This window comes from Pseudonaja textilis, chromosome 3, assembly GCF_049901715.1.
Source record: "Pseudonaja textilis isolate UNSWEBS1 chromosome 3, rPseTex1.2, whole genome shotgun sequence".
NCBI lineage: Eukaryota > Metazoa > Chordata > Lepidosauria > Squamata > Elapidae > Pseudonaja > Pseudonaja textilis.
This window is the reverse complement of record NC_141992.1, coordinates 27,402,708-27,419,903: the sequence shown is the minus strand read 5'-3', so window position 1 is coordinate 27,419,903 and position 17,196 is coordinate 27,402,708. Positions and strand designations below refer to the sequence as shown.

At 39.1% G+C, this 17,196-nt stretch overlaps 1 pseudogene; it reads right to left on the bottom strand.

Moving 5' to 3' along the window:
- Positions 1-10,550: 10,550 nt before the first annotated feature.
- On the bottom strand, positions 10,551-11,082 carry LOC148126050 (small ribosomal subunit protein uS8-like; annotated as a pseudogene).
- Positions 11,083-17,196: the final 6,114 nt, after the last annotated feature.

The window sequence follows — 17,196 nt, the reverse complement described above, 5'->3', positions numbered from 1 at the left end:
CACAGATAATTTGTTCAAACTTCTAACTCAAATAAACAAGTTGACCCGAACGGGGATTCAGAGCTAACACGCCCCCTTATATTCCTTGAGGGGTGTGTCAGTCTCTTTTCTCAGTCCCCGATTTGACATTTCCTTTTATGTTGTATTTCATGTTACTGCCTGCGTCTTTGCCTTGCATCAGACCAGCATTTCTCGGTTTGATCCTCCGCCAAGGACTCCGGCACGCTCTCCTGATTATCTGCCAACACCTGAGGCACAACCAGGGAGGGAGATTCTGGGGAGGAAGATGATTCTGAAACTTCCAGCAAAGCAGGCTCAAACCTCAGAGCCAAATCCTCCTCTTCCTCCTGGCTCACGTCTGTGTCTCCCAGCAAAGCAGGCTCAGACCTCAATGCCAAATCTTCCTCATCACTCGAGCCTGTGTCTTCTGACAGAGCAGGCTCAAACCTCCGAGTCACAACACTTACCATGTTTAAATAGAAACTAGAAAATATTAGAATCCACATAACATGTGTTCTACATGATTCTCAATACTCTACAACTCATCAAAACTTCAGAATTTTAAACAATCTTAAAAGAACAATTGTAAATAATGCAAAGGCCTCAGTTTGCCCAGAAATTTTGCAGTAGGGCCACTGTACTTAAACTACTACCATTATGAGCTCTGAAAAGGGGCTCTGAAAATCTAGCAAGTCACATAGGCTCAGGGGGAGGAGACAGACATATTTTACAGAAATGCTCCTCTAGTTAAAGTTATATTAAACCAGAGCGTTGAAGAACTGTCAGTTTTCTTTTCTTTTTTCTTTTATTTATTTTTGTCAATTGCTTACAATATAATACAAGAAAACAAGAAAAACTTAGTTATGAATACATGGATACATATAAGAAAAATTAAAAAAATAAAAGAAACAATAGGACAGGGATGGTAGGCATGTTGGTGCGCTTATGCACGCCCCCTACAGACCTCTTAGGAAAGGGGTGAGGTCAATAGTAGACAGTCTAAGGTTAAAGTTTTGGGGGTTTGGGGAAGAAACCACAGAGTCAGGTAGAGTATTCCAGACATTGACCACTCTGTTGCTGAAGTCGTTTTTCCTGCAATCAAGTTTGGTCCAATTAACTTTGAGTTTGTATCTATTGTTTGCTCTTATGTTGTTATGGTTGAAGCTGAAGTATTCATTGACAGGTAGGACATTGCAATGTATGATTTTATATACTATACTTAGATCGGACTAAAGGCGGCATAGTTCTCGGTTTTCTAGGTCTAGAATTTCAAGTCTGGTGGCATAAGGTATTCTGCAACGAGTAGAGGAGTGGAGAACTCTTCTTGTGAAATATTTCTGGACTTTCTCAACTGTGTTAATATCAGATACATAATGTGAGTTCAAGGAAAAGAACTAGTAAAAGAAAAAAGGACACAAAGGAGAGAAGGTGTATTTGAATCACCCCCATCAGCAATTAGCCTCTGGAGTACAGTCTGATCGCCTGATTATGCGCTTTCCCACTTGTGTATGATGCATTGTATTTTTTAGTTCCATTCTGGTAAATATTTAAATATATAAATTACTATATGGAAGCTTTAAGCAAATCTTTCTTTAGTCTTTTTTCAGGGAAATTCATTTTCTCCCCCCACCCCCCACCCCCCGCTGTGTTGCCATTTTAGTATTATTGTACCCAAAGCCAGCTCATTTAATTTTGGCACTTAAGCCTGAAAAACTCTACTAGTGTGTTTCCTTCTTCAATAATAAATGAAATAGTTGACTTTTTTCCCTGTCTTATGTGGCACGCAGAGTCAGCTTCCTGAGGCTCTGCCAAATTGAGGGGTCAACTGTACATTTGTGTTATTGAAGGTAAAATGGGGCCATAGTGACTGTGAAACTGTGCTCCAGGATTTTATAGATGCAATTAACAGAGGTGCTATTCAGAAGCTCTATGACCTATCCTAATGGGCAAGAGGTATTTATTTATGTTTTTCTTTCCATTCAGTTCTCCAGGAAGCATACAACAGAGTAAACCACCCTTCTTTCAGCCCTACTTTCCATTCACATTTTTCATTCACATGCATTTACTATCTTTTCTAGATGTCACATGGCTGCTTGCTTTCCATTTTATTCTCCCAGCCATTCCATATAGTCAATCCCCTGCAGTGTGATGAACATGTCGAATTTATCCAGTTTGCTTTTGGATCATAGAATCCTGGGGCTGGAAGGGATTTAGGAATTCTTCTAGTCCAATCCTCTGCCCAAGACATTTGTTGTTCATTATTATGGTGTTCATGTGGAATAGATGTCATAGCATAGTAGTACAGATTTTATCAGGGAAATAAAAGACCCCAAGCTAGTCTTTGCTATTTTTCTGGAAAAATCTTAGTCAGCTGTTGCCAGTCAATGGCAACCAGACCAGATCTGTGGGATTGTTAGCCTGCTCACTATAAGGCAGCTTCTGTGGTTTTTATAATCTTACCATAGCTTGCTGATTATGAATTGCTATTTAGTAAGGTGCTTGGGCAGTCATGAAAAGTACAATTTTGTTCTTCAAATCTCTTGTATATTTTTATCTACAGGATGGTCAAAAGCAGTGGCCAGTGATTCCTAAAGATCTTGGTCTGGATTCTAAGCCCATCTCCTGTCCTTCACCTTGTGGGTGTTTCATATTCATCAAATCTTTTTTTTTTTGCATTGTTGATTGACTCAGGGGGCAGGGGGAAATCCACAATAATGGAGTTCAGAACAGACAGGGGCTTTGTAGCTCTCATTTAAAGGCTATGGAAATTTGAAAGGAAAAGAAGGTGATGATAGTATCACCCATACAAAGACAGCAATTATAAGGCCAGGGAGGAAATGTAATAAAGCCTTATTGAGTTGAGATAACTGTGGTGTCTGCAGGGCCAGTGTTCTGGAAGGAAAAGGCTGGAGGAAAGCCTTCTCAGACCTTCCATCCTGTCTCTGTCATTCCCATACAGATTAATGAGCTCCAGGATGCCCTCAGCCATGTTCAGACCAGTCTCCGTTTCCCAAAATAGAAGACTCCATCTTGTGCCAATGTGTCATATTCCCAGGCTATCAGCGCCATTGTGTTTTATTACCCCATTGTATTCAGAGGTTACTTCCGAACTTTTCCTCTTTGCTCCTTAATTACTCGTTTTGATGGTTTGATTCCCTGAGAAGAGCCCCTGAAACATCTGACTTGAGTCAGGCGTCCATTGTATATAAAAGAATGTGGCACAAAGCATTAACTCAAGAGTCATATAACTGCCAGCTGAATCTTCATGGAAGAAATTTCTTGCCAAGTTTGGTCTATCAAGCCTGTGTATACTTTTTGCAAAGTCAGGAAACTAACTAGGTCTCATTTCTTGTAAAAGAAGTAATAATTGTTGACAATGAGTGCACTGATTTAGTCAAGTGGTTGGTTTACACAGTCATTCAGATTTGCAGATTAAGAAATCTGTTGAATTTCTGTTTCCTGTTCTGGTATTACAAAAAGAATTGCATAAGTAAGTTGGCCTTTGCTTATTTTATTATGCAGAACTGCAGCCACCTCACTTTTTTCCAGGTAGTTAGAACAGAATCTGGATTAACTGTACAGTTTCCACTTTCTACGCCCCCCCCCCCGTTATTTCCTTCAAAATCATACCAGTTGGCAATGCCAGTTGCCTTCTTAAGATAAGTAACATCACACAATTTATTTTTACTGTTTTTCCATTCTGTGATGGTGATTAAATATTCTGAGGACCAAGAATGAATAGTTACCACTCATTTTCTCCTTTTAGCAGTGAGAGAATTAATTCTGATAAGGAAAGTTAATATGTGGACTTGCTTTCCCCTGGAAAAGGAAAATGCTACTCTTTTCAGATCAGTGAAATAACAGAGTGATTGCATTTCTAAATAGCTCTATTGGACAAAATATAATTTTTGAGAAAAGTTGAATAAGATTGTCCAGCATATCACATTTCAGAGCCAAGATCAGTTTATTCTCTGAAACTTTAAATTGACTAGTTTAAATATTTTATACAGTGCATAACTGTGAATTTTGAATTCACATATACATACTTTATTGCCCAGCGCAAGAGCAAATAAACCATAGGAGCAATTATAGAAGTTCCATATTAAGATTTCTATAAATGAAGCCTTTTAAAGATATTATATACATTTAGTTATCTTTCATCTTAAAGATTAAAAATGATTAACATATCTTCTAATGTGAAGGGGATATTACCTTCATTTTTTTAAAAAGGAAACTTACTGATCACTACAGAAAAAATAGGGACATGGATTTATTGAGTGCAGATGATGGGTTTTGTAACTGATGCGCACTGTGCTGAAGAAGGTTGATACATATCTCTACAAAATGCATGTTCCACTTAGCAATAGTGGTTTGTCTTTTATTCTTTTCAGACTATGCCAAATAATTTAATTGAAGAGCAACAAATATCTCTTTCTGCTGTTGTTCTGCAGCCTTTTTGAAATGTGATGCCATTTCTCTGCTTCAGTCCAGGGGAATTATCCATATCTCTGACAAGAGAATAGGTTACTAATGCACCAACACAGCTGTTTTGACACTTTTGATGAATAACATTCAATACTATTAATTGGAACAATTGCTTTTCATTTAACTAAATCACTAGAATTGCTAAACTAAATTGAAACGGAATGTAATTTTGCCTCACTCTCCTTTAATATGGGCCTCTAAATGTCTTCTCCCTGAAGGATTAGTAACTTAATCACCTAACAGTGATAACTGTTTCATAGCCCTCAGCTGGAAAGCTTTTCCTGCTAAGCAGAATTGCATGGGGGAAAAGTGTTATATGTAACATGGACGGGGAAAAGAATTCCATTTCCTTTCTTTCTTCCCCTTTTTACTGCAGTATTAATCATATTAAAAATGATCTCCTGCCTTTTTCCCCTTCTTCCATCCAGATCTTTATGGTTCATTATAATTCCAGCCTCTCCAGCTTTCATTTTGCTTGTATCAATCACACACATTTCTCTGTGTGCATGGCAATTATATTTGTCCATTTTGCTAGAAAGAGATTTTCGCTGTCATTGATCAGAAAATAGGTTAGAACCTACACGTGTATGTCCCACACCCACAGATAATTATACATTAGATACTTATTCCCATATAAACATGCTTTGTATTGTTCTCCTTGTCTTAAAAACACAAGAGAATGGAGCAATTTCTTCTTTAATTTTATTAATAAAAACATCCTGCTTTTGTTTGATTTTCTCACTTATTTTCTCCTTTACCAGTTCTCATCCAGATTAATGCTGAAGTATGATATTATGAATCCTGAAATTTCAGATTACGCGCATTTACTTGGCTAACTTCAAATCTGGCTTGCCCAGTATCTGCCTTTACTATTGTAGTAATGGAAATTCAAATAATATTTTATTTATTCATCTCACATAATGACTTGGCCTAGCTGAACAAAATCTCACAAGGCCAAGTCGTGAGTGTAAAGTAATTACTGTATGTCATACATTTACATAGCCCTTTGCAGAATGAGATAAGCCTCAAACAACAGTTAGCAGCACCAGGACGACCAGAGCTAAGAAACAGGAATGATAAAGACAAAGCAGGCATTTTGTGTAGAATAATGTTTGACTATTTTAGGTAAGTGACTAGCAGAGGCTGCATTGCTTTGCACACTTATCAGGGAATAAGGGAACAAAAGGAATTCATTTCTGAGCAAATAAGAACAGAATTTCTTTTTGCATATGATATAGGTCAAATGAGTAGAGATACCAAGTTTTTTTTAAAATAACAGGTATGAATGATGTGAGAGAAAAACATAAAAATATTTTAATGGCAACAGATAACAAAGAATCTATCCCCTGGGCTATCTGGAAATCCTAAAGGTACTTTGCTTTAATTGAACTTGTAATAAAGATTCCCTTTGATCCATCTCTGTTCAGTGATATTTTGAGCAGCTATGTGATAAAAGTGGTGTTCAGGAGTTTTTTCTGCATGCACAAAAATAATATTGAAGCAACATTGAAGCCTAGCAGAATAAAGCAGCCCATCTTGCTTAAGTGAGTGAATGAGATGGAACACTTCAGTTTTCTGTATTGAGGTACTGCTGTGGAACAGATCTCTCCAGCCACTGGAAATGAAGTGATGTCAATTTACAAGGCTTACTATTCCTCCATGTGCATATATATTCAACCTATCACTTCTTCTATGGCTTGTTCTTTTTATAATGTAGCTATATTCTATTTTTGCACTATTTATCTGGTTTCAGAGGGGGAAAAAGCTTCAGGAGTTGGATTCTGTATTTGCCGTATCACCACATCTGTCTTCAGCAACTCAAGACCACAGAAGAGAAAATCCAGAGTTGTTCTTGTCTTGTTCATATACAGCAGTATGGCTGTTGCTGAGATCATCAGATTTCTCTATTTTGTTAGAATTTACTAGGTAGTGATCCAATCCACAATCCATCCCTGCTTAATTTTGCATGTGGTGTGAGGCTTGGCACATCTACTAAAATCCTGATGTGCAGAGATAATTAAACATAATTGACATCAGACAATAATGCTGGTGGGATTGTTATATAATGGCTAGGCTATTACCTTTTACACTTTAAGTCAATGCCTCCCACAACACCGACAGGGCAAGCCACGAGAATATAAAATGACAGAAAACCTCACTCCTTACTAGCACTGACGATGTTACCTACTTTGAAATGTTTATAAGAAAACAACCAAGCTCCTGGGATTGGAGGGGAACACAAAATAGCAAGGGAATTTTCACCATTTCTCCCTTTCTATCTCATATTTTAATTTTAATTTAATAAGAAAACAAATATATATATGCAGGTCTTGGCGTGTTCGGGTCTTTTCCCATGTAAGATTACGTATTTTGGCGACATTTCAATGAGGTCCTACTTGCCATCTTCAGGCTGGTGCTTTCGACTTCATGCTTGTGCAAGCAAAGTGTGATCTGAGCTGCTGTCTCTCTAGAAATACTGGTGTGGAGGTTGGCTGTGTTGTCATTTCTTGATTGGTTGATGGAGTTGATGTTTGAAGATTGGCTGGCTTTTTCATAAGAACATGTGTGGCTGAGGTATTGGCTATGTGTCTATCAGCCTCCTGTGTTGTAGCGACCTGGGTAATGGGCTGTGTGATGACCTTCTGAGTTCTATTGTTTTGACATCCTGGGTCTTGTGCTGTAATCTCCTGGGTCGTTGGCTGTGTTGTAACATCCTGAGGTTTTGTGGTGTAACCTCCTGAGTTCTGTGATGTGATATCCTGTCTGTGATATGACTTTCCAGGTTTTGGTTTGGCTCCGAGTTTGAGGCCTGGCTATATGTTCATGGCATGTGTCCGTTTGCTTGGTTTGGGGGTATTTACAGAGAGACGGCAGCTCAGATCATGCTTTGCTCGCACAAGCACAAAGCCAAAAACACCAGCCTGAAGATGGTGAGTGGGACCTTATCGAAAGGTCGCCAAGATAATCTCAATCTTACATGGGAAAAGACCTGAACACGCCAAGTCCTGCATTCCTGTACCCGTGAAAATCTACGAAAACACACACACACACACACACACACACACACACATATAATATATATGTTTTCATAGATTTTCATGTGTCGTTACAACAAAAGAGGCTGATAGACACACAGCCAATACCTCATGTTCTTACGAAAAAGCCAGCCAATCTGCAAACATCAACTCCATCAACCAATCAAGAAATGACAACACAGCCAACCTCCCCACCAGTATATATATATATATAGGGAGTCGGCAGCTCCAACCATGCTTTGCTTGCACAAGCACAAAGCCGAAAGCACCAGCCTGAAGAAGGCAAGTGAGTGCAACTTCTTGAGTTCTTGAGTTGCAACACAGCAAATGACCCAGGATATCACAGCACAAGACCAAGGATACCACAGCAATAAATCTCACAAGGTCATTACACAACCCACTGCCCAAGCCGTTACTATACAGGAGGCTAATGGAAAAGAGATCAAAACACAAATGACCCAGGAGATTACAACGCAGGACCCAGGATACCACAACAAAAGGACTCGCAAGCCCATCACACAACCCATTACCCAAGCTGCTAAAACACGAGAGGCTAATGAAAAAAAGATCACTACAAAACAAACGACCCAGGAGATTACAGCACAAGATCCAGGATATCTCCACAACAAAACTCCCAAGGCCATCACACAGCCCATTATACCAACATCAACTCCATCAACCAATCAAGAGGCAGCAGCACAGCCAACCAGCCCAGCACACCAGCCCCCCCCCCACCAGTATTTATAGAGAGACGGCAGCTCCGATCACACACATCTTGCACTGGCACGAAGCCGAAAGCACCAGCCTGAGGATGGCGAATGGGAATTTGCCGAAACATCACCAAGATACTCTTAATCTTACACGGGAAAAGACCTGAACACACCTAGACCTACATACCTGTACCTGTGAAAATCTACGAATATCTATCTATATCTATATCTATATCTATATCATCTATATCTATATCTATATCTATATCTATATCTATATCTATATCTATATCTATATCTATCTATCTATCTATCTATCTATCTATCTATCTATCTATCTATCTATCTATATATGGATCTTTGGTTATTTGGGTTTTGTCCTGCATAAAATTCGAAGTACTTCCAATTTTACGTGGGAGAAAACCCGAATAACCAAAGATCCACATACAAATACCTGCGAAAACCTCAGAAAACACACACAGATAGATAGATAGATAGATAGATAGATAGATAGATAGATAGATAGATAGATGGATGGATGGGATGGATAGAGATAGAGATAGAGATAGAGATAGAGATAGAGATAGAGATAGAGATAGAGATAGAGATAGAGATAGAGATAGAGATAGGGATGGATGGATGGATGGATAGATAGATATAGATATAGATATAGATAGATAGATAGATAGATAGATAGATAGATAGATAGATAGATAGATATTTTTTCTTAAGTTTTCGTGGGTACTTACATGTATGGTATTCAGCTTTGTTCGGGTATTTTCCCATGTCATTATAGTTGTGCTTTTAAAGTTGTAGCAACATTTTGGCAGAATCTCATCTGGCATCATCAGGCTTCTGTATTGTGTTGGTTTGTGAGTCAGACTTTTACAGTGCTACAATTTTAAAAGCACAACTACAATGACGTGGGAATATATATATATATATTCAAAATTTTACATTGGATAAGTCATTCCTGATGAAATCATGCATAAAACAGATATAAAACAGACATAGGTATTTCATGGTATAATTTCGATACATTTATTCAAAATTTTACTTTGGACAAATCATATATATATAAAATTTTGAATAAATGTATAGAGATTCTATCAGGAAACAGCCTATGTCAGGCTCAAACCAATTAAAAGTTAAATATTTTGTTTATCCCCCAACTGCACTACACAAACTTAAAATTGAAAGATATGGACGGGATTCATATTGTATGCATAACACTATGCTAACTCATTATAGGAGTTGTTTGTCTTGATTTTATTATGTTATCCCAGTAATGCTGGGTGCACACGTTGTACTAAGCTATATTTTGCTTAATCAAAGTTTGTGGAATAAGGCATAACAGCATCATAAAGCCAAAGCCACATGCATCACATTATAGCTTAACATGATTGATGAATCTGATCAATAATTCTTTCTTTTCCTGGTGAACAGTGCAATTGTAGACTGATCAGGGACCTTGTCTGTAAACCGGAAAAACTGTGATTACCTGGGGTGGGATACAAAACAAACACAGTCACAGAAAACAGGTGAAGATCCTTTTATTCCTTCACTTTGCTTCCAAGCTCAGAATATCTTTGACGGAAGACAAAAAAACTCCCACACAGTTACATGAAGAAGGAAAAAAGCAACACAAACCAGGCAAGATAAGGGCTGGAAGATGTCCACAGATAACACACACTGGGAAGGATGCCAAACTCAGAGATATTTACATGCTTTGTTTCCAGTGTTTGCCAGTATGCAGGTCCATACTCTTATTCAGTTGTCACAGCTGCAGCCCATGAAGAAGATCAAGGCCCTCTCCTCCAGAGTAGACCACATCCTCTCCTCCCTGCGTGCCCTAGGATGGATAGAGGATGGGCCTGGGTCCTCCTCTGACTGCTCAACTGGCCTCTACCCTTCCCCAACCCCCTCCACAACCTCTGGAGCCACACTTCCACTCCCTGTCGGCTGTTTCTCCTCTCCCTCAGGGTCAGTCTCCACCAGGGGCATTGCAAAAACTGAATGTGCTCTATTTTTTGCCAGCTCTATGTCTCCTTTCTTCCTAAACATAGTTTTAGTCTTTTACTTGTTCTAGTTTTACTAGTTTGATTTGGAAGCAGAATTCCTAGTATTAATTATGACTTAAATGCTTCTATGTGGTTTATTTATTTCTTAGATTCTTAGCTCTTATATTTCTTCAGGTCAACTATAGCTCACTTGAAAGAAGAAAGAATACAAGGGCAATCCCAGAAAGCTCTTATGAAATTAGATGCTGAAGTTTGGTGTGTTAAAGGGAAACAGGCAAACAAGGTTTTTTTTTACTAGTTTAGAAAAATAAACCCAGAATTTTTCCCTCTGTGTGTTTTTTTTTTTGCTTCCTCATGATCCAGATGATAGGATCACTGGTGGGTTTCAAATCTTTTTTACTACCAGTTCTGTGGGCATGGCAGAGGAAGGATAATGTAAAATCTCCAGTCAGAGGTGGTATTTGACAGTTCTCAAAAGTTCCACTACCAGTTCTCCAGAATTGATCAGAACCTGCTGAATACCACCTCTGGATAGGATCATCACAAACTGATATGAAGGCAGCAAGTTGTTATACCACTTTTCTAAGCCTTTTGGATGGACATTGAATCTAGGACTGATCACACCATCCTTGTTAAGCCTGTCTGTGAGATTAACAACAGTTTTGCCCGATCTGTGATCATCAGTGATCTCAAATTCACCTATGTAACCATGCTTCATTGCTATAGTCAAGAACCAGACAATTATTCTGGAGCCCAGCTGATGCTTTACATGCTTCTCTGCATTGCTGATGCTTCCAAGAGCATGTCTGTCAGCACATCCATGAGCACCATGATGCCAACGCAACAGGATGGTGGAAATAGGCCCTTCATTTTAATACGAGCCAATGACCTGGAATTGCCCTGGTATTTATTTATCCTAATCCTGTATTAGACAGGAAAATCCTGTAGTTAGGACTCATGCTGTTGTACTATCTCAAAGTCTTGCAGTGTCGCAAGTCTTCTATTTCTCTCTTCAGGAGTTTTTTTTTGGCTATGCTTGGTGTTTCATTTTTGTAGCGTTTGATTTCATTTGGCCAATCACCTGACGTTTCCTTGGAGGGCTGAGAGGAAGCTCCTTTGTGGAATACTGTGAAGCCATTACCATGGCAAGTCCACTGTGCTGTACAGTAGAAGCCATTTTAAGGCGCACTCCTCCCCAGGGAGTGTTACCCCACAGTACTTGTTTCCAGAGGGTAAGTCATCTGTGTACCAAGTTTGGTTGAAATTGCTCAAGGCGTTCCACAGTTATGCTGGAACACACACACACACATGCACACACGCACACACGCACACAAACTTATATATATATGGCAGATGAGATTCTGCCGAAACATTGCTACAACTTTAAAAGCACAACTATAATGACGTGGGAAAATACCCAAACAAAGCTGACTGTATTGTGTTCATCTGTGAGTCAGACAGACAAAAGTCTGACTCACAGATGAACACAATACAGAAGCCTGATGATGGCAGATGAGATTCTGCTGAAACGTTGCTACAACTTTAAAAGGACAACTATAATGACGTGGGAAAATACCCAAACAAAGCTGAATACCATACATGTAAGTACCCATGAAAACTTAAGAAAAAAATATGTATATATATATGGGTATATGGGTGTGTGTGTGTGTGTGTGTGTGTGTGTATGTATGTATGTATGTATGCATGTATATGTATGTATGTATATATATATATATATATATATATATATATATATATATATATATATATATATATATATATATTTTTTCTGAGGTTCTCGGGTATTTGTATGTGGATCTTTGGTTGTTCGGGTTTTCTCCGCGTAAGATTCAAGTATCTAGGCAACGTTTCGATGAAGTCTCATTCATCATCTTCAGGCTTCTGTCTTCGGCTCTTGCTTCTCAGAGTGATGTGAGATTGCAGCTGCTTCTTCCTTTTAACTGCCAGTGGGGGTGTGACTTGATTGGGTGGGGGCTTGGCTGTGTTCTGATTGGGTGGGGGTGTGTTCTCATTGGTAGGGGGTTTGGCTGTGTTCTGATTGGTTGGGGGGGTTGGCCGTGTTCTGATTGGTTGGAGGCGTGTTCTGTTCAGGTGGGGGCTTGGTTGTGCTCAGGTTAGTCTTAGTTGCTGGGGGATTCGAGTTGGTGAGCTGTGATCTTGCTGTTTGGCTTCGAGTTCGTGGTCGTGTTGCATCTTCATAGTGGGTGTCGGTTTGCTTCATGTATGGCTCAGAGGGGTTTGAAGTGGGTAGTGATGCAGCTGCAGTGCGGCTTCTGGTCCATGGTCGTGTCTCATCTTCTGAGTGGGTGTGAGTCTGTTTTCTACATGGAAGTGTGGTGGTGGCATCTTGTGTGGCTCTCATGGGTGTAGGTCTGGTGTCATTCTTCATGTTAGGTACTCGTCTGTTCATGAGGGCGGGTTTCCAAATGGCTGGAAGGCGGGAGGTGTCAACTCGTTTGTTCATGCTGTGTGGGCGTTTTTCTATCTCTATGGCTTCTCTGATTATTCTGCTGTTGAAGTGTTCGGTTTTGGCGATAGTTCTGGTATTTTTAAAGTCAATTTCATGTCCTGTGGCTTTGAGGTGTTGGACCAGGGAAGAGGTCGTTTCTTCTTTTTTGATTGAGTTCTTATGTTCTTCAATGCGTGCACTTATTCTTCTGTTAGTTTGTCCAATGTATGTGGTAGGGCAGGCAGTGCAGGGGATTTCGTATACTCCTTGGTTTTCTAATTCGATTTTGTCTTTGGGGTTTCTTAGGATGGTGGATATTTTTCTGTTTGTGCAGAATGCTGTTTTAATGTTGTGTTTTTGGAGGATCTTGCTGATTTTGTCTGTAGTGCCTTTTATATATGGGAGGAGGGCTTTGCCGTTTTCTTGTTCTCTGTCTTGGATTTTGGTTGGGGTTTCTTTTTGGATTAGGTGGGTAATCTTCTTTCTTTGGAATCCATTGGCTGTAAGTACGTTGGTGAGAGTGTGTAGTTCGGTTTTTTGGTGTTGTTCATCGGCTAAGCATTTTGTTCTGGAGATGAGTGTCTTGGCTACGGAATTGATCTGTGCTGGGTGGTGGTGTGAGAGTGCATGTAGATAGCGGTTTGTATGTGTTTTCTTCTGGTAGATGGTGTGTCCTAGGGAGCCATTGGATCTTTTGTATACCAAGACATCTAGGAAGGGAAGTTGATTGTTGGCTTCTGTTTCCATGGTGAATTGTATTTTGGGGTGTAGGCTGTTGAGGTGTGTGAGGAAGTTGTTCAGTTTTTCTTTCCCGTGTGGCCACACACCCCCACCCAATCAGAACACAGCCAAGCCCCCACCCAATCAAGTCCCACCCCCACTAGCAGTTAAAAGGAAGAAGCAGCTGCAATCTCACATCACTCTGAGAAGCAAGAGCCGAAGACAGAAGCCTGAAGATGATGAATGAGACTTCATCGAAACGTTGCCTAGATACTTCGAATCTTACGCGGGAGAAAACCCGAACAACCAAAGATCCATATATATATACAATTTGAAATTGATCTTTGGGATCATTTCAGAAGGGGCATCACTTTACTCATTTTTTTCTTACCTTATATAGTAGGGGTTTCTGCAGGTGTCTGCAGGGTTTGGTGAATAAAGACAGGATGAGAGCCACAGCAATGTTGTTCATGGTCTACCTGTGTTTTTAAACACATCACATGAGGGGCATGAAAAACTGGAAAACACAGCAGAAAAGGTTCTTTTCCTGGACATCTTGACATTTTTTACCATACTCTGTAGACACCCCTGGTTTTGTACCATGGCTACTTATGTCTAAAATGCTGCTGTGGACAAAAATTAAGAATGATGCTTCAGTTGGCTTACTACTAAGAGCATGGTAGTATCTCTTAGGTATGCTCATAACTTTATAAATGACCATTTGGGTGGTACTAATATTTTGTTTTAGAAAATAGGCTATTTAATTATTCAAAACATATATAGTGATGTGAGCCCTTTCCCCCCCTTTTAAAAATGGCAATTTCTTTTAAAAATTTGATAGCACCTTATCATCTATTTATTTGGTATTCAGTAGGCTCTGAGTGATTCACTATATCTGAAATACAGGATTTTTTTAAAAAGAAGACCAAACTATGGCAAGAATTGATAATGTGAATTGAAAGTGATTTTAGGGCCTTTTAAAAGGTGTTATTCAGCCATATTTTCATTGTTTTAGGGCCTTTTAAAAGGTGTTATTCAGCCATATTTTCATTGTTACCCTTTCTGCAATTGATCTGATCCTGTTTTTAAAGTGCCAGTACCAACAGAAGAAATAGCAGCACTAGTAACAGCAGCAGTATTAATAAGCATTGTATCTGGTCTACTATCAAACAAATGGTGGAATGTGGCTCCCATTTTGGCTTCAAGGATCTGAAGTGATGTAATTGGAGAGATGTGTGCTCTGTGAATTGGGGGCAACTCTTAGGAGATAAATCTCCGTCTTTTGAATTCAGCCTGAACATTGGCAGAAAAAGCTCTAGGTAAATAAGCATCAAGCCTTATGAGCAGACATTTATATAGCCATAATTTATCAGCCCTTTGAGTCTCTTTGAACCCTTGTAGCTCTTTGGGGGAAACAGTGTGTTGCAGCAAAAGAAAAGGTGTTGATATAAATAAATAAAAAAAAAACTTGCCTATAACAGGACAAAAAGAAGAAGAAATTCCTCTATTGTGCCATTTGTTCCAACAGCCTTGACATGTTCAGGGTAGTTTTCCTAAATCTGATTTTTTAAAATAGGATTTTGGCAAGCCATCCAGCACTATAGGAAATTGACAGATTCTTGCTCCTAAATCCTCTTTCCCACAGCTTCCCCCTGTGATAAAAAGAGGTAATAACTACAAGAGCCCTGGTGGAAAAATCAAACCTACAGAGTATAGCCAAAGGATGGTAGAAAGTTCCCTGGCTCTCAAGACCCTCTGGACCTCCTGCAATAAACAGCAATGACATAGCTTTCGTGAGATTTTCTTCTTTTTTCAACTTGTCTCATAAAATGTACATCTCTATTTAGGATTCTTCTTATGCACCACCAAAAAGGATGAGTAACAAGGGACATCACTTTGCAAACCATTTGCATATACAGTATTTATTTGTATGCCTAGACAGATATTTTGAAATAACTCTGTCTTCAAATAGAAATATAGTAGACATCATCAGAACAAGGAAGAAGATGTAAAGTCTATATCCTTCTCAGTCTATGATCTAAAGTGGTATTTCTCAATCTTAGTGACTCTAAAGTCTATGTCTATGGAGATTCTCAGTCATCCAGGTCATGGCTGTTCCAAAGGCGCTTTTTCAAGAGGCAACTGGACTTTTTGGTTGTTGTTTCTAAAAGATATTTTGCTTTTCATCCAAGAAGCTCCCTCAGTTGTGTAGAGCTGAAGAAGCTTCTTGGATGAGAAGTGAAATGTCTTCAAAGAAAAACCAGGAAGTCCAGTTGCCTCTTGAAAAAGCATCTATGGGATGACTTTAAGGTCTATAGATTTCAGCTGTGGAATTCTGTGAGTCAACACATTTTAAAGTTGTTGATATTGAGAAACATTTATCTAATGTTAACTGCTCATGGGCCACTTCAAAGTACTCCCTTCTTAAGGTAAGTTGAAGTTGGGCCAGGCAGAGAATGACTTCATAAATATGACTGATATGTTTGGCATTGTGAACCTCAGAGATACAGTGCTGTGGCTGATGGCAGAGAACTTGAAATGGGAATATTTTCATTACCAGATAGTCCTCATTATACTGAGGAGTATATACGCTTGTGCTTGATTTGAGATAGAAACAAACAAGCTGGAAGACAAAGATTATTCCCTTTTTTTTCAATTTGGGCCATATTCCTAGGCCTATTATACCCTATGTGTGGACTGTTTACAAAATGAGTACATTTTAGGTTAACAACTCTAACATTGCATTATGTTTCATATCAGTTTTTGATGTAAATTGGTTTTCTATACATATAACTTAAGAAGAAAGAAAGAAAAGTTCAGATAAAGGAAAGAAGGTTCAGATAAGGAACCTGATCTGTGTGATACAGTACAATCTAGATCTCCAATGTTATAACTAACCTCATATCTTAAAGCACAGTCCAGTTTGTTACTGTGGCCCCATTCCCTGGCCCCACAGCTTTAGGGTCAAAACCACATCCTTGCTAGTTTGTTCAGCTCAGACTAGCCTTTGTCCTTCGATTCCCCAAATGACCTTGTAAAATGTTAGCATGAACACATTTTTTTCTCCTTTTGTATTCTTCCCTGTATAATTTAGCATGCTTTTGAACTTTGTCTTTTTGTACATGCTTAAAATATTGTTCATTTTCATAGGAATTGTGCCAATTGTTTCTGATGAGTAGTTTTATTGAACATGACATGAGGAGGAATAAATATATAGCCCATTGTGATTTTTGGAAGACAGAGATCTGCGGCACAAGTCATTGCAATGTTCGTGAAGGAAATTCCTGGCTGTGTTTATGGACCTGGCCTCTGGCTTGTATACCGTACATTTGGCACAATAGGATTAGATTGACTGCTGTAACAACTGACTCAGTTTAACGTAGCCCTGATTAGAGTTTGTCTTGCCAATGGCAGTTCTTTCAATCTCTCATGGTCTATTCTGTAGTTTTCCCCATGAGCTATCTCTTATTAGCTGCCTCCAAATGGTCTGACCTTTAAGACTGATCGGTTCTATCCTGTCTAACCAAATCTAGGCTTGTAATATGCTATGGAATAGGGTACTACAACCTTGGCAACTTTAAGACTGGCTGAGGAATTCTGGGAGTTGAAGTCCACAAGTCTTAAAGTTGCCAAGGTTGGAGAGTCCTGCTCTGGAGGACTGCTTGTTTCTTTGCCTCTGCAACCCAGTTAAGTGGCTTTGGGATGCTTTATAATGATTCAGCTGATAATTTACAAAGATAAACTCATAAGCTATT